This window comes from Strigops habroptila, chromosome 10, assembly GCF_004027225.2.
Source record: "Strigops habroptila isolate Jane chromosome 10, bStrHab1.2.pri, whole genome shotgun sequence".
Lineage (NCBI taxonomy): Eukaryota > Metazoa > Chordata > Aves > Psittaciformes > Psittacidae > Strigops > Strigops habroptila.
The window spans coordinates 39,191,194-39,217,113 of NC_046359.1; the positions used below are offsets into that span (position 1 = coordinate 39,191,194).

A 25,920-nucleotide genomic window follows, 5' to 3' on the forward strand; every position below is an offset into this window, starting at 1 on the left:
TATATTAGGGATAATCAGTAATTTGGGGCGTCAGTGCCACATTGAAGGAGAAGCAAGCAGTTTAAGGTATTCCCTGAAAAACAAACATCACCCAGTTCCAACCCCCTGCCATGGGCAGGGACACCTCACACTAAACCATGCTGCCCAAAACTCTATCCAACCTGGCCTTGAACACCGCCAGGGATGGAGCATTCACAACGTCCTTGGGCAGCCTGTTTCAGTAAAGAACAGTAAAGAACTCACAGTAAAGAACTTCTTCTTATATCTAACCTGAACTTCCCCTGTTTCAGTTTGAACCCATCACCCCTTGTCCTATCGCTACAGTCCCTGATGAAGAGTCCCTCTCCAGCATCCTTGTAGCCCCCTTCAGACACTGGAAGCTGCTCTGAGGTCTCCAAGCAGCTTCTCTTCTCCAGGCTGAACAGTCCCAATGTTCTCAGCCTGTCTCCATACGGGAGGTGCTGCAGCCCCTGATCATCCTCGTGGCCTCCTCTGGACTTGCTCCAATAGCTCCATGTCCTTATGCTGAGGACACCAGCACTGCACACAGTGCTGCAAGTGGGGTCTCACCAGAGCAGAGCAGAGGGGCAGGATCACCTCCTTCAACCTGCTGCTCACACTGCTTTTGATGCAGCCCAGCACACGGGTGGTTTCTGGGCTCAAGTGCACACTGAAGCAGCTCATGTTCAGTTTCTCATCAACCAACACCCCCAAGTCCTTCTCCTCAGGCTGCTCTGCATCACTGCTCTGCCCAACCTGTAGCAGTGCCTGGGATTGCCCCGACCCAGGTGTAGGACCTTGCACTTGGCTTGGTTGAACTTCATGAGGTTGGCATTGGCCACCTCACAAGCGTGTCCAGGTCCCTCTGGATGGCATCCCTTCCCTCCAGCGTATCAACCGAACCACACAGCTTGGTGTCGTCGGCAAACTTGCCGAGGGTGCATCAATCCCACTGTCCATGTCGCCGACAAAGATGTTGAACAAGATCAGTCCCAACACCAGCCCCTGAGGGACACCACTCGTTACTGGTCTCCAACTGGACATTGAGCCGTTGACCACAGCTCTCTGTGTGCGGCCATCCAGCCAATTCTTTATCCACCAAGTGGTCCATCCATCAAATCCATGTCTCTCCAGTTTAGAGACAAGGATGTTGTGTGGGACAGTATCAAATGCTTTGCACAAGTCCAGGTAGATGACATCAACTGCTCTGCCCCTATCCATCAGTTCTGCAGCCCCACCATAGAAGGCCACCAAATTGGTCAGGCAGGATTTGCCCTTAGTGAAGCTATTTTGGCTGTCACCAACAACCTTGTTGCTTGCCATGTGCTTTCTGGGAGAATCTGCTCCATGATCTTGCCAGGCACAGAGGTGAGACTGACTGGTCTGTAGTTCCCTGGGTCTTCCATTTTCCCCTTCTTGAAAATGGGGGTTACATTTCCTTTTTGCCAGTCAGGAAACTTCACCTGACTGCCATGAGTTTTCAAATATGATGGACAGTGGCTCCCTCAGGACCTGCACATGGATTTCATCAGGTCCCATGGACTTGTGCACCTTCAGGTTCTTAAGATGGTCTCAAACCTGATCCTCTCCTGCAGTGGGCTTAAGGTCTTCATTCTCACAGTCCCTGCATCTGCCTTCCAAAACTTGGGCAGCGTGGTCAGAGCATTTGCCAGTGAAGACTGAGGCAAAGAAGTCATTAAGAACCTCAGCCTTCTCCAAATCCAGGGCAACCAGTTCTCTCGATAGCTTTCAGAGAGGGCCCACATTGTCCCTAGTCTGTCTTTTGTTTGCTACATACCTATAGAATCCTTTCCTGTTATCTTTCACATCCCTTGCCAGGTTTAATTCTAACTGGGCCTCAGCTTTCCTGACCTGCTCCCTAGCTTCCCAGACAATATCCCTGCATTCTTCCCAGGCCTCGCTTCCACCTTTTATAAGCTTCTTTTTCCCCACTAAGTTTCCTCAGCAGCTCCTTATGCATTCATGGAGGTCTCCTGGCCCTCCCTCCTGCCCTATTGCCTTCTTATTGGTGCCCATAAGTACCCCAACACCAGTTGACTCTTATTGGCTTTCATTTTTATTCACTTTTATTCGAGTTTCATTCAGGCTTATTCACTTTTATTCATTTTTATTCACTTTTTAATCACTTTAATCACTTTTTATTGACTTTTTATTGACTTTTCATTCAGTTTTCTTCTGGTTTGACTTAGTCACTTTTAGTAACATTTTTTCTTTTAGATACGCCTTAGTGACCCAGAGCAACCCCTGGACATCCGATAGACCCCCCTAGATCCCTTATAGGACCCCCAGCCTCATAGACGCCCTATAGACATCCCATAAGGTCCCAGAGCGACCCATAGACACCCCACAGCAACTCTTGCCGACCTGTGGACATGCCATAGTAACCTACAGAGACCCATAGACACCACATAGTGACCCATAGACACCCAGAGCAAAAACCTCCTGATTCTGCGTCTGCGAGGGTTGGGGCGGGGGGGGGGAATACCCCCCCAAAACTCAGTACAGCAGGTGGGGGGGCGGTCGGGGGGGCGCTGGGCGCCGTTCGCTGCTGCCATCCTGTGGTCAGAATGCGGTACTGCAGGGGTGCTGATGGAGAGGAGCAGGGGAAGCCAGGAACCGCTCCCTGCTGCCATCCTGTGGCCAGAGTTCGGTACTGCAGATGGTGCTGATGGGGGCGCCAGGCGTCGCTCGCTGCTGCCATCCTGTGGTCAGCATTCGGTACTGCAGGTGGTGATGGGACGGTGCCGTGTGGCGCCGGGTGCTGCTCGCTGCTGCCGTCCTGTGGCCAGAGCTCGGTACTGCAGGTAGTGATGATGCGTCCGTCCCCGTCCGGCGCGGCAGGGTTGCGGTCTGGCGGAGACGAGCCGGGTCAGGAGCCTTCAGTGCGCTTGATCCTCCCTTAATCTCCCTTGATTAACCTCAAGCGCCTCGGAGGCTCCTGCCCCGGCATCCTGCGCCCTGCCACTGTGCTTGTCTCTCCCTTTGCCCTGGGTTCAGCTGTAGCTGAGTTAATTCTCTTCCTAGGATCTGGTGCGGTGCTGTGTTTCGGCTTTACTCTGAGAACAGCGCTGAAAACACACCGATGTTTTTAATTGTTGCTATGTAATGCTTATTCCGATCAAGGACTTTTCATGCTCTGCCAGTGAGCAGGAGCACGGGAAGCTGAGAGGAAGCAGAAACAGGACACCTGACCCAAACTAGCCAAAGGGCTATCCCATACCACAGCACATCATGGCCAGTATAGAAAGTGGGGGGAGTCACCTGAGAGGTCCTTAATTCACGCTGCATCTTCATTCATAGCTTCTTAATCTTTCATGAGATTGCAGCTGGATGTGATTCTTCAGCCTTTTTTGTTATTATGTTTTATTGTATCTGCTGAATTGTGGACTGGAAATAGAACAAACTCAGTGCGCAAGTTTCAGGTAATCCTTTGCAATCCAGCCTACAATTCTGGACAGTAGCTTGAAATACATAAGACCCTCTCTTGTACTCCTCAGTTCACTTCTCATTGCTGAGCAGAGGTAAATCAGTAAAGTGTAAATGAAATGACAGCAGAAAGAATTGCCAGAGAGATAGAAAAACAGAACTTCAGAAAGCAGGGTTTGTTTCCGAGGTCACTGTCCAGCAGTTACAAAGATGCCTCATATGGAAAAAGCACTTACTTTATGTTGCTTTTTTCCTTTCCTAGGAGGCTTCAGGATTTTTCTGTGTTGCTTTGTTGCTCCGTGCTGCCTCTCACTGCTTCTGGGCTTCCTTTTGTCAGACTATGTCCAAGGAAAACAGTAGTTCAGGAGGGGATCCTGCCCCTCTGCTCTGCTCTGCTCTCTTGAGACCCCACTTGCAGCACTGTGTGCAGTGCTGGTGTCCCCAACATAAGAAGGACATGGAGCTGTTGGAGCAAGTCCAGAGGAGGCCACCAGGATGATCAGGGGCTGGAGCACGTCCCGTATGGAGGCAGGCTGAGAACATTGGGGCTGTTCAGCCTGGAGAAGAGAAGCTGCGTGGAGACCTCAGAGCAACTTCCAGTATCTGAAGGGGGCTACAAGGATGCTGGGGAGGGACTCTTCATCAGGGACTGGAGTGATAGGACAAGGGGTGATGGGTACAAACTGAAACAGGGAAAGTTTAGGCTAGATATAAGGAAGAAATTCTTTACAGTGAGGGTGGTGAGGCACTGGAATGGGTTGCCCAAGGAGGTTGTGAATGCTCCATCCCTGGCGGTGTTCAAGGCCAGGTTGGATGAAGTCTTGGGTGACATGGTTTAGTGTGAGGTGTCCCTGCCCATGGCAGGGGGAGTTGGAACTGGATGATCTTAAGGTCCTTCCCAACCCAAACCATTCTGTGATTCTATGATTTAAGACAATTACCCGCAGGATCAGACATTGACAGCAACTGCTGTGGAAATAGTTGCATTCACTGGAAGGATCACTTTGCAGATTGCTGCACTATTTCAGTAACTTGCAAAGCATCTCAGTGTGTGAAAGGCTGGGGTTCATTTTTCTCTCCTGTGTTTCCAGTGCTGAAGCATGTAGACTACCTAATTTGAACCTTTGGATAACTAATCATAGCTTTGTATCAGTGATGATTCTGTGCATGTTTAAGTGCCATCTTTAATTCATCCAGGTTCAGCAGAGAATGCTTTGTGGACATTTGACTGATCCTCACGGAGCTGCAGTGATGTGCCAGGTAACTTACATCCTCCACCATTAGAGAGTTTGTATCACAGAATCATAGAATGGTTTGGGTTGGAAAGGACCTTAAGATCATCCAGTTCCAACCCCCTGCCATGGGCAGGGACACCTCACACTAAACCGTGTCACCCAAGACTGTAGATCTTTCTATGTTTCTATGTCTGTTGTACTTGAGAAAGTACATTCCTCTTTCCCCTGATGTCTCTGTTTAAGGGATCATTAAGTTAACTGCTTTCCTTCTATGTAAAGTCCGTGCAATAAAAAAAGGGGCCGAGCAAGACCTTACAAAGACAACTGTTTTCTGTTAATTCACTCCAATCTGCAGTACATTCATTTTAATCTCACACAGAAGGATATTCACTGGTCCCACTCATCCCTGCAGAGGACTAGACACAATCCCCAAACATCCACACTTAAGTTCCTCTAGAATCAATGCATTAAGAATTGGAGATGCGTATCTGAGGGCAGAATTTGGACCACAGCCATTAGTCAAAAGTGGTGTTTACTGAAGATTTAGAGCTTACCTAAATGTCGTATGAGATTAATACTGCCAAACACAAGACATCTTTCCATGAGCCTGGGAAGACATTTGGCAGGGGTGTAAGAGTGCCTCTGATGTGTTATGCTGTTGTGTGCACCAGTTCTTTGAGTCACTTGCATATGAGGAATGTGTGCCTGAAGTGGGACACAAAAGCTCTGTTTATTAGGACAAGCTGAAATAGAAATTAAAACTGAGCAAACCACTGTTCCCTGAAAACTGGATTTAGAAGGCCAGGTCTCATTTGAGATCAACTTGCACCATAATGCTCCTCCTTAGGATTGACAACTGCACCTAAGTATATACTTTTAATAAAAACACACAGGTAATTCCCCAAACATTTATTGAATGAAAAGGGGTTAACAAAAGTTAAATCTCAAAATAAATTACAGTAACATGAGTGTAACATTTGGTTTCTTTAGTGTGACCACTATCAGGACAATATAGTAGCACATGGTAACAACCAATGCCAGTCTTGAGTTCCAGTATCTCTGAGACAGGGATTTGGGAGGCAGGATTGCTCTTCTCAGTAGTAGTAGACCTTGGGTATTATTATTAAAAGAAATGTTTTTCCTCTGTGAATTAGCAGCGATTAAGTGCAGATTTTCAGGGGTGGTCACCAGGTAACTCAGAAATAGCGTTTGTTTCATTCATAACTCTGTTCATTGGTAAAGTCTGTGCTCAAGTTTCAGTATTTTATGTGTATCTCAGACAGAGGTTCTCTGAGGGAAGAGAGAGGAGCTTGGTTTTAACAGCCTGCTTACACAATTCAGCTCAGGAGAGAAAACGAGATGGCACAAACCACCTTATGGCAGATCAGAGCTCTGCCTACAACCAGCGGCCCCTTGAGCAGAACCAGGCTACGGCTCCAAACGCCTGATTAGAGATGCTCCACCACACCATGGGGCGCTGCACCCCTCACAGCCAGCGCCTGCCTTTCCTCTTGGGAAACGGGACAACCCTGCAGGGATCCCACCGGCGCTCCGCTCCTCCTCCGCCGTGCTCCGCTCCTGCGCCCCGTCCCGCTCCTGCGCCTCATCCCGCTCCTGTGCCCTGTCCCCCTCGCCTTGTCGGGCCGCGGTCCCCAGCACCGGGCGAAGCGGGACGCAGCTGCGGGAGCAGGACCGGTGTCCTCGCCCATCCGCCAGGCACTGCTGGCACAGGACAGGGTCGGGGCGGCCCGGAAAGCTTTACCGGCGGGCATGGGCGTGCAAAGAGCGTGAGAGGAGGAATCGGTATGTCCGGACAGGTACACGCGTGCTCTCTGCTCCCTCGCCAGCAAGCAGTGAGGGTCTTCATATGGAGGTCCAGATACTCAGAGAAAACAGATCCAAGAGCCTTGAGCGAAACAGGAAAAGGAAGAAGTTTAGTCCAAGCCTTTGCGTTTGTACTTCTTTTCTATTGCAAAGCAATGTTCTTTTTCTCTTTTTTCCTCTCTTTCTACTTCCTGTTTGTCCATAGATGTGCACTGGAGAGGAAGCTGGTCTGCAGTGCTGGGTAGGAGTCTTCAGGACTTGGGAGGCATTTGAAGGAGAACCAAGACATTTCCATTTACTCAGGAAAACTCGTTGGTTGGATCATACTCTGGGTTGAGGTTTGCAAGCACACCTTACAGATTCAGCCACACAATGGGAAATCATCATCTTGAAGCATATACTACCTGGAAACCAAACCCTTTAATTTCTTTGGTGCCAATGGAAAACAGAAGTTCTTTACCACACTGAGGTCTTTCCCTTGCTGATCTGAGGGATCTGCAAGGAAAACTGCTTCCAAGGTTAATCTGAGCTCAAGACTGTAACTCAGAGGAGCTGAGCTATTACATAGTAGCTGCTGGTCTCAATCCACCATGGAAAGCCTTTCCTTCTCTAAACCTTTCTGTCATGCAAATATTGCTCTGCTTCTCCACATCTCAGATTCGGGTAGAAAGATGAGCTTTTGTTGACATTTTGCAGAGCAGTTTACAGCAAGGACATTCCAGTATTCCCCAACAGTGGGATGCATTGGAGCAGGCTGTTGATCCTATTAATATACATCTTTATTTGCTGCCTCTCATGGTTCGGGTGGCAGCAAGGTACTAGTGAGGCATGGCAAGGCATAAGCAACACCTCCTAGAGGCATTGCTTTGAATATAGACAGGCTTTGTCTGCACGTGGTTACGCTTTCCAAGGTCCCTGCATTTGCTTGTATAGCTTTGATCATCAGCAATACCCTGTATCCAAAGCATGCACATTTAAGGACAAGATCCTTACAGGAAATGAGGGCTTTTTCTACAGTGTGTATAACTGGTGTTTGGGTAGCTAGAACATGGTTTCCAAAGCAGAGTCTAAATCTGAACCTAAATCACCAAGAGTCTTTCAGAAATCTCCCCTTCATTCTGTGGCTAAACCACAAAGGGGTGGGTACATTAGATGAAAGGACAGACTCCAGACAATAAAGGTCATTTGGACCGATGTGGAGACTTCACTGTGTCCTGGAACCTGTGGCCTTGCACTGGTTTGATGGTAAGGGATGATAAACTTTCACTGTGGACATCAAGTTGTTTGCCTGAAGGGGCACTTGGGTTTCTGTACAACTGTGGTAATTGAAACGGCACCAGTGGCAAGAGCTACTTAAGACATTGCAGAACTCGACTCGTATGTGCACTTTTCTCTCAGCACCAGACACCTCTGTGTGCACAATGCTCTGGGCCAGATGTTTTACTCACTTATTACTTCAGGCAGCTTTTGGTTTTGATTTCAGCAGATGTTTTCCTGAGGGAAAGCAGCAAAGATAAGGTAAATTACACCAGGATTGTTATGCTATGGGATGTTTTCACTTTCTTCCTAGGCGCTCTGTGGTTGGAGACATTGCAAACCAGCTAGCTCTAAACAAAGCTTTTCTCATTAACAAGTGATGGGCAAGGGGAAGCTGGATAGCAAAAGAGGCAGCAAATATGTTAAACAACCAAGGGGTGTGAGAGGGGTGGGAACAGATTTGGATCCAGCTTGCAATGAAGATGCAATGAATCCAGGTTTTGCGATGGAGAAAGGGGAGAGATTGAAGAAGTCGTTTCAAGCTGTGTCAGAATTGATGTATTTTGGTGGTTGGTGGGGTAGCCAAAGCAAAGATGAGTGACACAGCTCAGCCCCAAATGGACAAGATCAGAAACATTATAATAATGTTGGATATGTGGAAAACTATATAAACAAGGCCAGAGCAGCACTCACTGTTTTCCCATCTGATGGAGGCTAGTGTGGGCTATTTCAGAAATACAAAATCCCAACCACATTGTCAGGGACAGGCAGTGAAATGTGAAAGCCCAGCAGATGTTTTCTCTCCTGTTCCTGTCATTGTGAGCAGCACAGGGTGGCAGCCAGAAGGTTAACAGACCACTTGTCTAATAGGATGCATTTGACATAGAAAACAAATGATGGAAAGTTGAAACATGCACATTTCTGAAGGCCAAAGGACAGTGAGATCAAAGTCAGTGCTGAGTTCTCAGGAATGTGGCTGAAAACTTTCAATGCATTAAATTATTTGTCCTACTTGTTCATATCAGATCTCTTCCAGTGATCCAGTAATTTTTATGAGGGAAGATGCAGCATAGAGCAGTCCAGCATGTGGGGATTTTTTCCTTAGGTTCCAGATGTATCCTAGTTCTGTGTAAACCACTCCCAATCTGCAGCAGTATTTCTGCACTAAATGCATCACCACCCAAGAAACTAAGGAAAATGGCATTACTCTGTGTCTCATGCAATGAACAGCCTCCCTTCAGTTCCACTGGGTCCAACAAACTAGGTTATCCAGTTTATGTTTCAGCTAGTGAGAGATTATGCATTGCACATTTAGCGTAAGTGAAGTCCCTGACTTTCTGCTCCTCTGCATAATCAGCTGCAACACATTACTGGGGTGCCAAAAACCCCAGTCCTAAACTGCATTCATGTCTGTGCAGTCTGTCAGTGTCTCTGACACTCTGTCTGTCCATTGCTGTGGTTGAGTGTAGTGACAGGGGCTGGAACTTTGCTAGTGGTTAAAATGCTTTTCAATTCAAGCAAGCAATGGAGGGAGGAGGAGCCTGTCTACACATTCCTTTTCTCTGGGACAATCATCAGAGCAGGCATCCTCTTTATAGGGATAATGAAGTAGAAGAATTGTTAAATAGGATTGTTGAACTACTAAAGCAGGTTTTGACAGAAAATGTGGTTCTTCATGGGAAACTCTTCATTAAAAGGACATCTGGAAGAGGTGTGGCTGAAAAACAGCATATTGCAAAAATAGATGGCCCCCATCTCCTCTGGGATTTCATCTTCCATGGCCCCTCTGTGAAGCTCTGTCTCTTGGTGGTCAAGATGAGATTGCAGCTTGAGGTGAGTCCTGTACTGCAGCATGAGCCTGCACTGGTGACAAGGATGAGGTCACAAATCACAATGCCCAGCAGTGGCATTCCCAAACATACTGGTCTGGTTTTAGCACCAGTCTGGTATTTCCCAAGCCCAGACGGCGAGTTGGTGGCAACACTGAGAATGAAGATCACTTCTCTTTCTGTCCTTTCCAACCTTCAGCATCTAAACAAGATGGCCATCGCTTGAATAACAGAGAAATAAAGTCTGCAAAGATCATTCCTTGTTCCTGTGCAAAAGAAATGTCTAAAATGCATCTCTCTGAGCCTATTTGGCATAGCTCTTGTCCTGTACTGAAAGAGAAGTGATTTAACTGACTTTCTGATGTATATGAACTGATAAATTGACTGCTTTTTTATCAGTGCCAGCCTGTTGAGTCACCCAGTTCAGAGTGTGATTGCATTTTGCTGTTAGCAAGAAACACCTACTCTTAGTGGCAATAAAACTGTCACAAACAATAAGACAATCACCAGTGTCTTATACTGCTGCTGGGAAATGAAACTTTCACCTTGGGACAGCAATAGGGAATATAGAATCATAGAATGGGTTGGGGTGGAAGGGACCTTAAAGCTCATCCAGTTCCAAGCCCCTCATCTCCTTCCAGTTTTAGACTTGCACACTTCCCAGTACGAAGTAGATCCCCTGACCTCCTCCCAGTATAAACTGGAGCCCTTTAACTCCTCCCAGTACAAACTGGGTCCCTGAACCCCTTTCCATTATAGACCGGGGATTGTCCCAGTACATAGGGAACTCATTAAGCTCACCCACTGCAGCATGGGCCCACTCCCAGTACAAACTGGAGCCCTTTATAGCCTCCCAGTACAGCTTGCTTCCCCAGGTACTCTCCCAGTACAGAACAGACACATTCCCAATACAAACTGGATCCTCTGGCCCCTCCCAGTACAGAGTGGACACATTCCCAGTACAAAATCGGACTGGGTTCCAGTATGGACTGGGCCCCTTCTGAGTTCCCTCCCAGTACAAACTGGGTCCTCTCTCACAACAAGCTGGATCCTCACGTTTTCTCCAGCACAAAATTGTTCTTTGGAGGAGATTTTGGTATCCCTGGGCTGTATTTTGGGGGTCCCTGGGGGTTATTTGGGGCTCAAAATGATTTGGGAGTCCCTAAAGGTGAATTTTGGGATTCCTGAGGCCCATTTTGAGGGTCCCTCAGCTGTATTTTGGGGTCATAAGAAGTTTGGGGGTCCCTGGGGGCAACTTGGGGTCCCCAAAGTGCGTTTTGGAGCCCCTGAGAGGAATTTTGAGTGGCCCAGGAGGTATTTTGGAGTCCCTAATGCTAACTTTTTGCACACCTGAGCTGTATTTTGGGGTCTTTAAAGGCCATTTTAGGTCCCCTGAAGTCCATTTTTGGGTTCCTGAGGTCATTTTTATGTCCTTAAACTAAGATTTGGGGGTCCCTGTTTCCTGTTTGAGGGGCCCCTAGGGAGTCCCTGTGGGGGTTTCGGGTCCCCGACGGCCACTTTGGGGTCCTCTAGCTGTATTTTGGGAGTCCCTGAGGCTATTTTGGGTCCCCAAGGGGAACCTGGGGGTTCTGGGGGTATTTTCGGGTCCCTGAGCTGTATCTTGGGGCTCCTCAGGGGTTATTTTGGGATCAAAAGGATCTGGGGGGTCCCCAAGGGTTAATTTAGGGGTTCCTGAGGACCATTTTTGGGGTTCCTGAGCTGTATTTTGGAGTCAGAAGGATTTTGGAGATCCTTAGGGGCCATTTTAGGGTCCCTGGGGGCTATTTTTAGTCCCCAAACTGTATTTTGAGCCATTCTGTGTCCATGAGCCCCATTTTGGGGGTCTCCTGGGGGGAATTTGGGGGTCCCTGAGCCTTGCTTGGGGGGGTACCCATGGTGCTGGGGAGGTACCTCTGGGGTTTTGGTGCCCCTGGGGGCAATTCTGGGGTCCCTGAGCTGTATTTGGGGGTCTCTGTGGGCCATTTTTGGCCTCCTGAAGCCCATTTTGGGGTCCCTGGAAACAATTTTTGGGTCCCAGGGGGAATTTTGATGCATCTCATGGGATTATTTTCAGGTCAGAAAGATTTTGGGGTCCCTGAGGCCCATTTTTGGGTCTCTTGAGGCTATTTTGACTTCTTTTGGGGCCATTTTGGGGCAATTTTGGTGGTCCCTGAGGCCCATATTGGGATCCCTAGGGGCAATTTTGTCATCCCTGGAGTCCATTTTGGAGTCCTTGAGGGCCACTTCGAGGTCCCTGGAGGCCATTTCAGGGTCTCTAGGGGGGAGTTTTGGGAGGTCCCACTGCCCTGTTTTGGGATCTCTGGGGAGCTGGCGTTCCCTGTGGGGTTTTAGGGTTGCTGGGGGCCTATTTGGGGTGTTGAGCTGTTTTGGGGGGTCTCGGGTATTATCATAGAGCTATAGAACGGTTTGGGATGGAAAGGACCTTAAAGCTCATCCAGTTCCAACCCCCTGCCAAGGGCAGGGACACCTCACACTAGACCATGTCACCCAAGGCTCTGTCCAGCCTGGCCTTGAACACTGCCAGGGATGGAGCATTCACCACTTCTCTGGGCAACCTGAGGGTCCCTGAGGCCATTTTTGGTCCCCAAACAGCATTTTGGAGGCCTTGGGGGGATTTTGGGACCCATGGGCTGTATTCTGGGGTTCCCCAGGGGTTATTTTGGCATCAAAAGGATTTGAGGGATCCCTGAGGGTAAATTCTGGGGACCCTGAGGCCCATTTTGGGAGTCCCTGAGGGGTATTTTGGGGTCCCTGGGCAATTTTGGGTCCCCAAAGGGCATTTTGGGAGTACTTGAGCTGGCATTTGGAACTCCCTGGACTATATTTTGGGGTCAAAAAGATTTGGGGAGTCTTTAAGGGTAAATGTTGGGGTTCCGTATAGCCCATTTTGGGGTCCTTGGAGGGCTTTTTTTACATGAACTGCACATGTGTTCAGCCTCTGATTAAACCCCCAAATTAATGTATCTGTAGGAAATGGTTCTTAGTCCTTTTTCCCATCACCTCTACCTCCAGGGAAGTCTCCCATAAGCTTGTGGGTGCAGAGGAGGACAGGAGTTCTCTTACCCATTAGCATCACAGGCAAAACACTCAATGACAACCAATGAACTTTATTGCCAGCTCAAAGTGACACCTTCCCCTCATCGCTGGGAGCATCACTGTGCACCCTGAGCCGATACACGCAGGTGTAGTCCGGGTGGCCCCAGTTGCTCAGCACTTGCAGCAGGATGTAACTCACCAACCCGGAGAGCTCGTTCTGAAAGGAGAAGAAGAGATGAGTTGCCTTTTCCTCTCTGGCATTCAACTACTGACATAGTGCTGCAGCAATGGACTTGTTCAGCACCTGACCACCAGCTGCCCTGAGAGGGTTGTGGCCAAGATGTTCTTCTCCTACTCTACCTCATCTGGCCATAAGAACAGGAAAGGAAGAAGCATCTACCCGACATTGCAGTGAATCCATTGGCACTTACTTCTAGCCTGCTTTGCGGCACATGCTTCCCCACTCAGAAGACCCAGTGGTGTCCCTATCGTGGCTCATTGCCTTCTCTAGCAAGCCATGACACAGAATGGCCTCCCTGTCTAGCTGGCCTCGATACTAGAAACAATAGAAGCCCCAGAAAGCCCCGTATTTCTAGTCTTCCATGAGCAGTAGCAGTGTTTCCTGAGTGGATGTGGCCACTTGCAGGTGCTTGGAGTCCAGCCAGCCAAGCTGATTTCAGCTTTAGCAGTGGTGGTTGTCAGCACTGAAGCTTAAACCCAAGACAAAAGTGAAGGAGAACAGCATTCCAGGCATTAGGAGGTTAAAGCAGAAGAAAGGCCAGCGTGGCACACACTCAAGGAGAATGCTGCCTTGAGCCCTTTGGCATGGAAGCTTCTCCCCAGCAAACTGCATTTCTCCTCCTCTCCTCTCAGTTCTCCTCCCTCTTTGTCCCCCTACCTTTAGCTGAAAGGTCTGACTGGGATGCAGTGGTGCCAGGAAAACAAACTGTCCCAGGAAATGCTCCTCCTGTTCTTCCGTCACACCCTAGGGAAAGATGGGGTGGAGAAAACAGGAGTGCCCTGGTACACCATGGGAAGACTTAACTTCTCTTGGTGAAGTCCTGATTTATTTCATCTACATAGTCCATGGAAGATGAGCACAAGGAGAAGATGAGAAGCTGCAGCTAGGCAGCACGCTGCCACACTTGCCTCCTTGAGTTTAGGCTGTCAGTCAGAAAAGGAGCAGACATTCCCAGGTAATGATCCCTGCGGATCACAAATGCCCACTGGGAGCCAAGAAGGTCCAGGGACAGACACTGTGGCAGCTCATTTTCCCTGTGGCTCCTGGAGCACTGTCTCGCCCCAGAAGCTTCCTTTTGTGTGGTATATGGGATAAAAGAGGAATCCAATGGAAAGGGAGCAACTCCAAGGAGCCTGTTTCTTCTGCAAGGCAGGAGGGAGCCGCAGGCTGCTGGACTCTGACCCATATTCACCCGCTGCTTAGAAATGCTGAGCAACCCTCTGCCCCCCACCCAGAGAAATCACTTACATAGACAGCAAAGTCCCTTGGAGCACTGGAGATACTGTCTCCATGGAGCATTGTCCCTGAGACATGGTCCATGGTGACTGCTCTGGGAATGATTGGCACAGAGAGCTTGATGAGGACCTGTCCCTGACTTCCATGGAAGGGCCAACAGTTTCCTAGATGATTTTCCTTCTGAAAGGAGAAGAAGAAACTGTGTTCATGTAGAGAAGAGTGCCCCGGCTCTCGTTCCTGCCACGAGCATCATGGAGTAAGGACTAATCTGGCCAGCCAGCTCTGCTCTGAACTGCAGCCAATGCCTTGGGTCAGGCCCTGCCAGCACCAAACAGAGCAGCAGTCGTGAGAACCCACATGCCACTAGACCCCTTCAGCACTGCAGCAGCACTGTGATGGCAAGGAGCTGGCTGTGTTACTTGTAGGAGCTCCCCAGTCTCTCCCAGTCCAAGGCAACTTGCCAAGAACAAGCAAGGGGTGGTGGGGCTGAAAGGCACCTACCCAGAGCTGGTGGACACTAAGGATGAGCCTTCCCTGTCAGGGGAAGCAATGGTTTCCTCTCATCCAGTCCCAACACCTTCCCCTGGCACCAGCCAACTCTTCAGCTTGTGCAGGCATCCCAGGATGAGTGCCAGGAGGGCTTGTCAACACAGCGTGGGGCCCTCCAGCAGTGCTCACCAAGAACCCCAGCGAGCTCATCCCCCAGACCTCTGTGGACGCTTTGCCATTCTCCTTCCGTGCCATGCTGACAGTTTGCACAGGGACAAGGAAGACAAAGGCTGCAAGACCAAGCCTGCCTGCTAGAAGCATAAACGGAGGACCTGAGGCAGTTTGGGAGAGGAAATACTCAGCAGGGAGACAGCAAATGAGTCCATACAAGAACGTGACAGGAAAAGAAAGCTTTGAGGAGCAAAGATAAGGGTAAAGGCAACTCTCAGCAGCATGTTTGCATCCTCACCCACTTTTGTTTTCCTAGTGGTCCTACCTCAAGAATAAGCTCAGGAGACCTCACATAATCCAGCACTGGCAGGGAATACAAGATGACTTTATCTGCCGTATTCCGGAAGGATGGACTTGTGTATTCAGGAATGACAGCAGCCCCTGGAAATTAAAACATGAGCACGATCACTGAGCAACGTCAGGAGGAATATTGCACTGTTCACTTGAGAAATGCTTTTAAGTAGGCCTCCATCTCCTGCAGTGGGATTCCCCTCTTTCTTCCTGGCATGATCCCTGTGGAACACACAGCAGGGACTCATCAATCTGTGGTAAAGGCCTCTAAAAAAAGACAAGAATGTCAGCTGGGCTTTCTGCTCTTCAGATGGGGTCCAGCCGCTTCCAGAGTCTGTCAGTGGGTACATTTTTAGGGCACGAGGTGGCCTTTGACTTCTTGCCCTTTCTCTCCTACCATTGAGCCTGTTCCGAGGCCCGGTTCATCAGTGTGCACAGGAAGCACTTAGGAACCAGTTTGTTTGTACAGTGGCACAGCACCTGATGATTTGAGGGCATAATCGGTCATTGGGACTTGGCTTTCTTCCAGCTTCTCCAAGACTTCATCGATGATCTCTTGAACAGCCTGGGAAGGAGAACAAAGGAGAGTGCCTGTGATCAGGAAAAGGAACGGGACAATCATCTCCCCTGCAAGACCAATCAAGGGGAAGCAGGACAAGGTTCAACTCAGCTGTGAGGAACACCGGGATTGCCTGGAAACCTCCCAGGCTTGCTCCACTTTGAGGAAGGTACAAGTAAAGCAACTGTAACTCCTGTCCTGGCGCTCTCTTCCCCCATATGGAAGCGTGGAGCAAGAGGAAAGGAAGCGTGGCCATGCACAGCACTTGTTCCAGCAGCACCAGCCTTTTGGCTAGCCAGGACAGGGAACTGTAGGAGGATAAAGTCTGGAGGGAGGAGAGAAACCTCTGAGTAGAGCCTTCTGCAGCGTGCCCTTACCGATCCAGAAAAGCCTGGGAGCTTAGACTGCTTCAAGGCTTCATGGAGAGCACGCTCGGTGACATCCTTTATGCTCCAATGCAGGTGATAAAACTCTTCCTGGAGCTTCTGGAGCTGTTCTTTGAGGGTCTGGGTTCTACTCAGTGCTTCTCCTATGTCGTTCCTGGCTGGCCTAGAAAAGCAAGAAACAGAGACTGTAACTGTTGTGGCTGGCCTCTCGGACACCATGGGGATGTGAGCAAGGTAAGAAGCCTGGCTCTGGATGACTGGCAGGGCAGGAACGTCTTAAGCAGTTGGGAGAGGTAGTTCCAGAGTGCTTAGAGCTTCAGGCTGAGGAGCAGCTTCCTGGCTGCCTGGGAACATTGGGGGAAATTGAGGAACATCCCCAGTGTGCCCAAAGCCGCCTCCTTCCCTATTTCATGTGCCAATGTCTTATCAAAGCCAGGCAAGAGCAGGTCTGAAGGGGTGCAGGTGGCATTCCCTATGGAAAATACTAACTAGAAGAACAGCTCAGGCGTAAACAAGGAAAGCTGCAAGACACACAGAGAGCAAGGGAAGGTGGCTGCTGCTGCCAAATGGTTCCTCTCCACAACAGCTTTCTCTCTTGCTTTGCTGTAAACAGCCCAGCCCAAGCAAAAGGGTGAGGGATGGGTGGCCCTAGTCCTCTAGTGGATGTGGGGAGCTATAGGTGACTGTTTGACAGAAGGAAAGGGCAATGGGAGAAGGTCAGGGAGCTGTGCCAAGTGAAGTCTCTGTGAGACAGGACAGAAAGAATGTCCTGGTGGGGCCCAGGGGCAGAGCTCCTCTAAATCACCATCAAGTCAATAGGAAATAACTTGTACCTCCAAGTCTTCTGGTCCCATCCAGAGAGGTGGAAGCACTCCTGGAACAACAAGGAAGGGAAGAGTCATCACAAACCTCAACAGGCCAGTGCTTTGCTGGAACTTATGCAGGCCCAAATCTGCCTAATTGTTTTTATCAGCTGTGTGCAGTGCCACAGACACTGGTATTCAGTCCAACTAACCTTCACCTGAATGACCCACCAGGGTGCCAACTGCCCCCAGCCCTAGCCACAGTGTTTTAGTGAGTGGTACCTTGTGCCGTGGTAGGACCAGTCTCAATCTGAAGAAACCTAAATGTCACCTGCTGTTGGGGATGCCGAATGTAGGAGGAGATGAAGGCCTGGCATCCTGCTGCAGCCCTCCAGAGGCTTTCTTCCCCCAGCCATTCCAAGTGGTGAATACCTGTTAGACACACACCAAAGCTCTCCTTACACTTAGAACTTGCTCTAAGGCTGGGTTATGCCTCGGCTCCCCTTTCCCTGGCTCTCCCAGGTGCCATAGTTGTTTCTCCTCTTGTAGTCTTTGGAAAAGGTGACAGAGGGCTCCGCAGTACATGGGCATTCCTTCCCATGGAATATGCTCCTTGTCCTGCAGAAGCTTTTCAACCCCTTGGGGCAGGGGAGGTCAGCCACCGCCCATCCCTTGCCTTAAGAGAACTGGCTGAGCCCTCCTGGGGAGGGCAAGTCAGCCCTTCCTTGCCCCCACACCCATTCCTCTGAAGCAGGGGGGACTTGCACACCTCTCAGTATTTCCTACTCTTTGCTGGGCTCCTCTGGTCAGAGCAGATGGAGCCCTGGCTATCTCCTAAAGCACCATCCACAGGTCAGACTTCTACCAAGACTCACCGAACAAGAACAGACTGACAAGCAGCACCAGGATCACTGTCTTCAGAGCCTTTGTTTTCCTACGGAGCAGCAAAGAGGAAAAGGATGGTGATGCTGGTGGCACCCGTGCAGTTCAGCAGCAGACCTGAGAGCAGCAGCAGGGACAGCAGATCTTGAACCTTGCGTTCCTGGTGTGAGGATTGCCTTGGTCTTGCATAAGCTCGAGTCAGTGGTGGAGTTGTCACCAACAGCACCAGCGGGGCATTTGGTACAACAGCAACAGGCACTGTTTGGTTATTCCAGTCAGGCTTGACTCCGGAATAGGAGAAGGAGTTGCAACAAGAGCTGTGACCATAATTCATGTCCATGGGGGTGGAGAGGGTTCAGCCTATACCCCGACAGTTCACAAGCCCACAAGGCAGGAGGGTGTTTGTATCTCCCCTTCTTTAGCATTTCTTTAGCAGCCAGGCTATCACTGGCCCTTTTCTTTGCATAAATGCAGGCAAATAGAGACTGGGTGAAGATGGAGGGAGAGATGAATGTAAAAGCATGCTGGTAATCCATGTGGAACTAAGGAAATGCCAAGGAAACATCCTGGTGGCTAGTCCTATGTCCCATGAAGCCTCATCTGCCAAGAGACAGCGCACACTGCTCTGGAAGATGGAAGCTCCTCCTGCTTGTTCTAGCAGGCTCACAGCATGCACTTCATGAAAAATAAACAGTCCTCTTATGTTCTTCCAAGAACCAGGAAAGCTCAGGGACATAACCCATTGGGCAGAGAGTTCAAACATACCCATTCAGAACTTGGTGCCACCATAACTTTCTCTCCTTATGCACTGAGGTGTGGGCAAGAGGCATCCTGCTTGCTCAGGTGCAAGCCAACCACTGGGGTGTCTGTTCCCTCAAGAGCTGGAGTCTCGCGACAGAGGGACAACCCTGATCTTCCACCCTGCTGGGTCTACCTCAACGCCAACAGTGCTTTGTGGCATCAGTGGGGGTGGGCGACATCACGACAGCAAGGCAGAGCCGTGTTTTGAGGCAAAGTCCAACATGAGCAGGAGCAGGTTTTGCTCCTCTGCATGAGGGAAGACATCCTCCAAAACCAGAGTGCATCCTCCCATCAGAGAGGGCAGCTCTTTGCATTCCCACTCAAGAGTAACAGTTTTGGGAGCTGCGAGAAACCTTTCCAAGCCGCTACTTTTGACACCCTGCACAAGAAGGGCCTTCAGAGTGACTGAAATCAGGCACCAAGCACATTCCATGTTTCTCTGGCAGGGGCTCAGGTTCCTGTTGGTGGCCCTTTCTCGCTGCCTGAGAAAGGCAAGGGGCTACAGGGGCACAAGGGGCTCATTCCAACTTTTGTTTATTTGTTTGTTTATGCACCCAATCATTTCATAGGACCATAGAATCACTGAATGAACCAGTTTAGAGACAAGGATGTCATGCAGGACAGTGTCAAACGCTTTGCACAAGTCCAGGTAGATAACATCAACTGCTCTGCCCCTGTCCATCAGTTCTGTAGCCCCATCATAGAAGGCCACCAAATTGGTCAGGCAGGATTTGCCCTTAGTGAAGCCATGCTGGCTGTCACCAACAACCTCGTTGTTGTTCAAATTTACAGCTTCCATTTTACACATTTACATTCACAATGCCCAGTGCATTCCTGCCTTGGTGTGCCTTCCTCTTACCACTTGGTAGTACTTCAACTGCACATGCGTTCAGTCTTTGATGAAACCTCCAAATTAATGTATCTGTAGGAAATGGTTCTTAGTCCTTTTTCCCATCACCTCTCCCTCCAGGGAAGTCTCCCATAAGCTTGTGGGTGCAGAGGAGGACAGGAGTTCTCTTACCCGTTAGCATCACAGGCAAAACACTCAATGACAACCAATGAACTTTATTGCCAGCTCAAAGTGACACCTTCCCCTCATCGCTGGGAGCATCACTGTGCACCCTGAGCCGATACACGCAGGTGTAGTCCGGGTGGCCCCAGTTGCTCAGCACTTGCAGCAGGATGTAACTCACCAACCCGGAGAGCGCGTTCTGAAAGGAGAAGAAGAGATGAGTTGCCTTTTCCTCTCTGGCATTCAACCACTGACATAGTGCTGCAGCAATGGTTCAGCACCTGACTGCCAGCTGCCCTGGGAGGGCTTCAGACCTATCGTGGTCAAGATGTTCTTCCACTGCTCTACCTCATCTGGCCATAAGAACAGGAAAGGAAGAAGCATCTAGCTCGTGCTGAAGCTGTTCTCCAACCTCTCTCAGGACATGTTTCAGCCCACCTGGGAAAATAATGGCAGATTAGTGAGGAGGATTTTGCACATGCTCAAGTGACTTGCAGCTGAGCTGTAGAAAAATGTATGTCGTGCTAATCGTTGTTTAGCCTTCACATGTGCTGGGCACAGGGATTGAAGGACAGCAGCAAAATGACGTGGCTTCTGGGTCAGTATTTCCTCCAGTGGAAGCCGTGACTCAGGGTCCCAGCCTTCCTTTCTATGCCACCCCTCAGGAGGGACATAGGGTGGACACCACTCCTTGTCCTTGGTGGAGCACCAGGACAGCAAGGACCTCTGGCTCCACACCCCGAGCATGCTTTAGGATACCCAAACTCTGGGTATTAACTGCTGCAGAGCTGCACGTTGATGACATTACCATCATTGCCACAGGACCTCAATTCACAGCAGTTACAAAGGCCCTTTGGAAAGGCTCCAAGGCATGTTGCCTTCTCTGAAGAGAACCTGCTGCTGACCTGTGCCCACCAGCAGAGCCCTCTGGCTCTCCACCCCTAGCCACCAATGTTTCTGTGCCACCATGGCCCTGCCTCCATCAATAAAGCTGGAATGATCACACGAGGGGTGTGTGTTTCCCTGGTGTCCCTGTGTGGGGGCTGCATGTCCCCTGGTGTCCCCAGCAACCATCTCCAGGGACGGAGATGCTGCAGCCTGCCTGCTCCTGCGCTGGATGTGAGCCCCAGCTCCACATCCCCTCCTGTATAACCAGCTCATGCTCCAGAAGGGCTCACAAACCCTGGGTTATTTTCACCCACGGGCACTTTGAGCTACCTTCCTGCCCATGATTTGAACGCAGAAACACTACTCAGCGCAGCCACTCTATTTTTGGGGCACATTTCCTATCCCGCCTTTGGCTTTTCTCTCTTCATTCTGTCTTCAGTGAGCTCCCCAAGGCGTGTGGCTGCCCTGAGCACTCTGTGACACGGGAAGCGGAGGAATGCCGCTAGTTAGATGTCTCCAGGACCCACAGCGCCACTCGCAGCCCCTCTGGCAGAGCCCAAACCCCGCTCCTCAGGGCCGGACCCCAACCCCTCGCCCTGAGAGAGCGGCCTCGTCCCGGGGCCGCCGCTCCCCCCTGGGGCGCGGAACGCGGAAGCCCAGAGCGTTGTCTGGTAACGCCCGCCCAGGACAGCCAATCACGTTTGAGGAGATGGGCAAGGCAGCCAATCAGAGGGAACAGCCCCTCAGGGAAGGGCGGGCTATGGGGGAGCCGCGGGGTCCTCACCCGCTTGTGTCGGGAGGTAGTGGTGGGGCAATGGTAGCTCCAGGCGCGATCCATCCTGGAGATGAGAGGAGCTTTCAGTGGGCAGGAATATCCAGGAGGCTAAATGGACCTTTCTGGTATGAGCTAGTAAAGCATGACTGCCTTCCATCCCTGGTCAGATGCAGCATGCTCTTGGCTGTGCAACACCCTCCTGACAATTCATGTGAGGGCTGCATCTGCCTCTACTCCTTGTTTGCTTTTCCATGAGGGTTAATAACAGCAAGAATCTAAGTCTTAGGGGATGCGATGACCAGTTTAGCTGACATTGCCTAAAGCAGAGCAAGTGCATCACTCTGAAACACCACATCGTCCTCATCAGAGGACAACACTCACGATTATCAGGACAGAGGAAGTGATTCATATTGTATTGTCTGTCTCTGTCTCCATCTCCCCAGGAGCTCACTCTCCCCTGTGGTGGCCCCAGCGCTCCCCTGAGCTGCTGAGCTTCAACTTCCCCTGTTTCAGTTTGAACCCATCACCCCTTGTCCTATTGCTACAGTCCCTGATGCAGAGTCACATTTGGGGGGTTAGGGCAGGGGGGTGCAGGCTTTCTGTGCTTGCTTTGGGTGAGATGTGATATGCAGGAGGTTTCAGCAGCTCTGTTTTAAATGTCTTGTCGGCTGCATCCCTGTGAGCCGGTCCCAGACAAGAGCAAACGTGTGTAGTCCATGCATCTGGGCTCTGCTCCCCTTGCCTCTCCTATTGCAGCATGGAGGAAGGTTACTTGGATAAAGAACTGCAGTTCTGCATTGTCTTTGATCAATAAAAGGAGAATTCTCTGGTTACAGGATTTGGGAACATTTCAGATCCTCAAGATAAAAATGTGGATGACCACTGTAGCGGATTGTGGCCTCCGTTCTGTGGATCATGCAACCTTAAGATAGCTCTTTTGTATCTCCATTTTTCCAAGTTACTTCCAAGTCTCTTGTGGGACATGCGGTGCAATCCTGTGGCAGGCAGTGGGTGCCATGCGTGTGCTCTGTGTGCTGTTGGGCTGCAGGTCCCTCGCTGGGGCTCATGCCCTACTTCCCTGTTGTGGGATGCTGGACCCAAGGCTAGTCCTGTCCTCAGCTGCAGCCCTGGTCCTGTGGAGACCTGAACCCCGTGAGCAGTGGGGATGGCCATCGCATGCATGCTGCAGGTTGACAGTGTGGCCAGGGGTGCAGAAACATCTGCTCCCACAATTTGGTGGTGGGGGTGCGCTGAGTCAGTCTGGGATGGGTTTGTGTTCCTGGGGACCTGCTTCCCAGGAGTGTGTTGCTTCCTGTTCCTTGGGAAAGGCTGCCCAGTTTCACAGGACCCTGTAGTTTTGCTCCTTAGGTCTGGGCTGCAGTGTGCCCTTCTGTCTCTGCTCTCCTCATGCCCATTTAGCAGGAAGCCTTACCTGAGCATGAATCAAAACCTGGGGGCACCACAAAACTGTTTGGATTTGACCAGGATTTGGAGGTTTCCAGCTTTTCTTCAATGGCTGGGTACAAACCTAAGCAAGGAGAAGGAGGAGCAGCAGACTCTGAGGGAGAAGGATGCTCTGGTCATGAGGGAGGTAGTGTTCTGTGCTCCAGCACAAAAACAGCAGCCTGGCTTCTAAACAAAGAAACAAAAAGTTTTTGAGTGAAAACATCCCCTAAAATGGAGTCCTAACTGAATAAGTTGAAGAAAACATGCATACATAAACAGTAACTGTTAAGTCTTTTTGGCAGTAATGTATGACACAACCTTTATTTCTTTGATTGTTTTTGAAGCCTTGCAGGAAGCTTTCAGTGCAGAGATTGATGATGCAGTAATGAACCCAATATGAGACTGTAATGAAGATTCGCCTGTGATTTTTCTCATCACTAGGTCAGTTTTCAAAGCACAGGTTTTAATATGGGATGAAGCCACCTGATGTCTGCATGCCATAAAGCAGGATTAAGCCACGGCTGCTTTGATATCCTTTCAATATATTGGCTGGAGAGAATTGTTTGGAGTGAGAAGAGGAGAAACGGTGTCTTGGAGCAAGATTTCTAGTGAAATTTTCAAGTACTTCTGAGGTGGGCGACTGAGCTGTGTGGGTGTATCGTTCCAAAATGTCACTTGATGAGGTTTTTGACCATCTGAGCAGTTTTCACTGAGATGTGACCTTTGAGAGCTATGTATTCATACGCTACTGTACAAAATACCTGTATGAATACCCTCTCCTCTTGCTTGCCTGTTTTCAGCTCGCCCACTCCCATCAGTGTCTTGTTTCTGGGCAGACCTGGTACACTGGCTGTCCTGAGCTATCCTTGAGCAAAGATGCTGCTATCAGTGAGCTCTCTGGCATGAGGAAGAGCACAAGAGGAAACAGGCCTGGCACTTCTTCTGCTTTCTGCATTGCTGGTTTTCAGTTTATTTTGTAAAGGAAGGAAAGGAGAGTTTCACTTCAGATTGAAGCCTCATTTGTTGTTTGGTGTTAGGTTTTTAGCCTACCTACGTTCTTGCTTTAACAGGCGGAGGGTAAAGCGGAGAGAGTACATGTAGACCTACCATTAGATTTTGGTTTTCACATCAGTACCTGCTGCCTCTCATCTTTCCTGCTGAATTCTTTATTTCAGTCACCTAGGCAGAAAACTCAATTGTAGTCTTACTTTAAGGTCTCACTACTTAATCATGAATTTAATTATAGTTTATGTTTTTAGGTGAAGCAAGTCCTGCAGGGTTGGGATAATTGCAATTGTATTGCCCATAGTTATTAATTGCTTCTACTCTGACTCACGTGTCAAACCAGTGTGACAGGTTTTAATAACAACGTACTGTTAATAGAAATTTTCAGAACAGTGGATGATCCTTTTGGAACATTAACATAAGATTAATGAGCTGGTCTTGCACACCGAATATGGAACATTTCATTGAACTGATCAGCATCAGCAACTGAAGTAGGCTTAAGTTCTCTTTGTCCTTGGAAGTCCTTTGCTTTCAGGCAACACTGAGTTTTATAACTGCAGCGGAGGAGTATTTGATGATGGGAGAGCAATTTAGGTGCTTTACCAAAAGTTTGACTGATGGAATGTTTTCAAAAGAGCAGTATGTGTTGGTTTTCATTCCTTCTCCTGCTCTGAGGTTTGGAGGGGTATTTATGTTATAGGTACTTACTGTGAGGGGCTTCTGTTTTGTTTTGTATGGTATATGTATACCATATACAAATACTTGCATATGTTAGTTAACGTAATCAACTACTGTGCAACAACAAAGATACACAAGTTTGTGAAGTGTCACATCCTACACAGTGACTGATGTGCATATGTCTTTGTTTTCTTCTCCAGAGCAGGATAATAGTTCTTGGCAGAAGAGAATAGCTGCAGTACCGAAGCACAGAATCCTGTTTTCTGTTCAGTGAAATATCTTTTCCTAGTGGCACTTGATAAGTAGTACTTGATAACGTACTAAAGTTGGAAAAATGTACAATTCCTTTTTCAATTTCTGTCTTATTCCTTAAAAAATTCTGTGAATATGCTTGGAGATGTTCACATATAGCGAGAAACATTTCTTATGGTCACTAAATGCTTTCTTTGATTCTGTCCTAGGTTTTTATGTATTTGTTTCATGTAGATGTAACAGTGAGAGCCTGTGCAAGGTGCCAGAGCAGTGGCTAAGCTGTGTGTTAGAAGAAATCACGTCTTGTGACCCTTCATCTACACTATGTGCACCCAGATGTAGTGCGGGAATTCCATTCTACTTACAGGTACCAACTAGGTTTATTGCCTGATTTTTTATTGATTTATTTTAATGTCCTTTCTGCTGAATACACTTATATATTTATTTTTGTTACTTCAACCCCTTTTGGTCAAACAGTTACTTTCTTTTACACAAACTTTGATTGTCTTCATGCAACCAAGAAGCCACATGTAATTAAACTGTGTTTGGCGATGTTTAGCAGTGCAGTTCTATTGACTCTTGAGATTTTTGTCTTGAGGTAGATTTGAATGGCATTTCAAAAGACTGAGCTTAGGCTGTGTGTGGCCAACGTAATAATCCTGGCAAATTCAGAAGTTATTTCGCAGGTTAAGTAAGGCTCTGTTAACCACGTAACTCTGTGCTTCTTCCATGCGAAGTGGGAAGGTGGTAAAATACGAACAGGCCATCATAGAACTGTAAAATGGGGTCCTAGAAAATGCTACAAAGAACTTGGGAAGTCCACTCAGCAGTAATAATGCAGTATCAAGTAATAGAGTCACACTAACTGGTGTTGACTGACAGTCTCAAGTGCAACAAATGAGTAGGTCACTGAAGACCCATATCTGTGAGTGTGTGGTCATGCGCCCACTGTCTTCCCACTCCCCATGTAACCATCAGCTCCACACATCCCAGGCTCTGGCTTCTGCCAAGTTCTGAACTGACAGCTGATGGGCTGGCTGGCAGTGCTTTGCCTCTGCTCGAAGTGCCACCTCCTACTAGAACGCCTTGCAGTAGTATGCAGTAGCTCATCTGCATCCTTGTGGGGTCAGTCACTGCAGAGTTGGTCCTGCAGATTACACTTAACCTGTTTCCATTCCTTCACTCCTTAAGGCAGTCGTGACTGCTTTCCCCAAAATTAACCTGCATCTTTTTAATTTTCAACCAGTTCTCTAAGACAGTAGTCCAAGTTTAACTACACGGTTTGTAACTTTCACC

The 25,920-nt window shown here is 49.1% G+C and overlaps 1 long non-coding RNA gene across 1 annotated transcript; it reads right to left on the minus strand.

Moving 5' to 3' along the window:
• Positions 1-1,216: 1,216 nt before the first annotated feature.
• On the minus strand, positions 1,217-7,564 carry LOC115613490. The gene is made up of 3 exons (XR_003993401.1): positions 7,555-7,564; positions 2,305-2,311; positions 1,217-1,326 (listed from the first exon to the last, which is right to left on the minus strand). It is a non-coding gene; the product is annotated as an uncharacterized LOC115613490 (long non-coding RNA).
• Between the last annotated feature and the right edge of the window lie 18,356 nt (positions 7,565-25,920).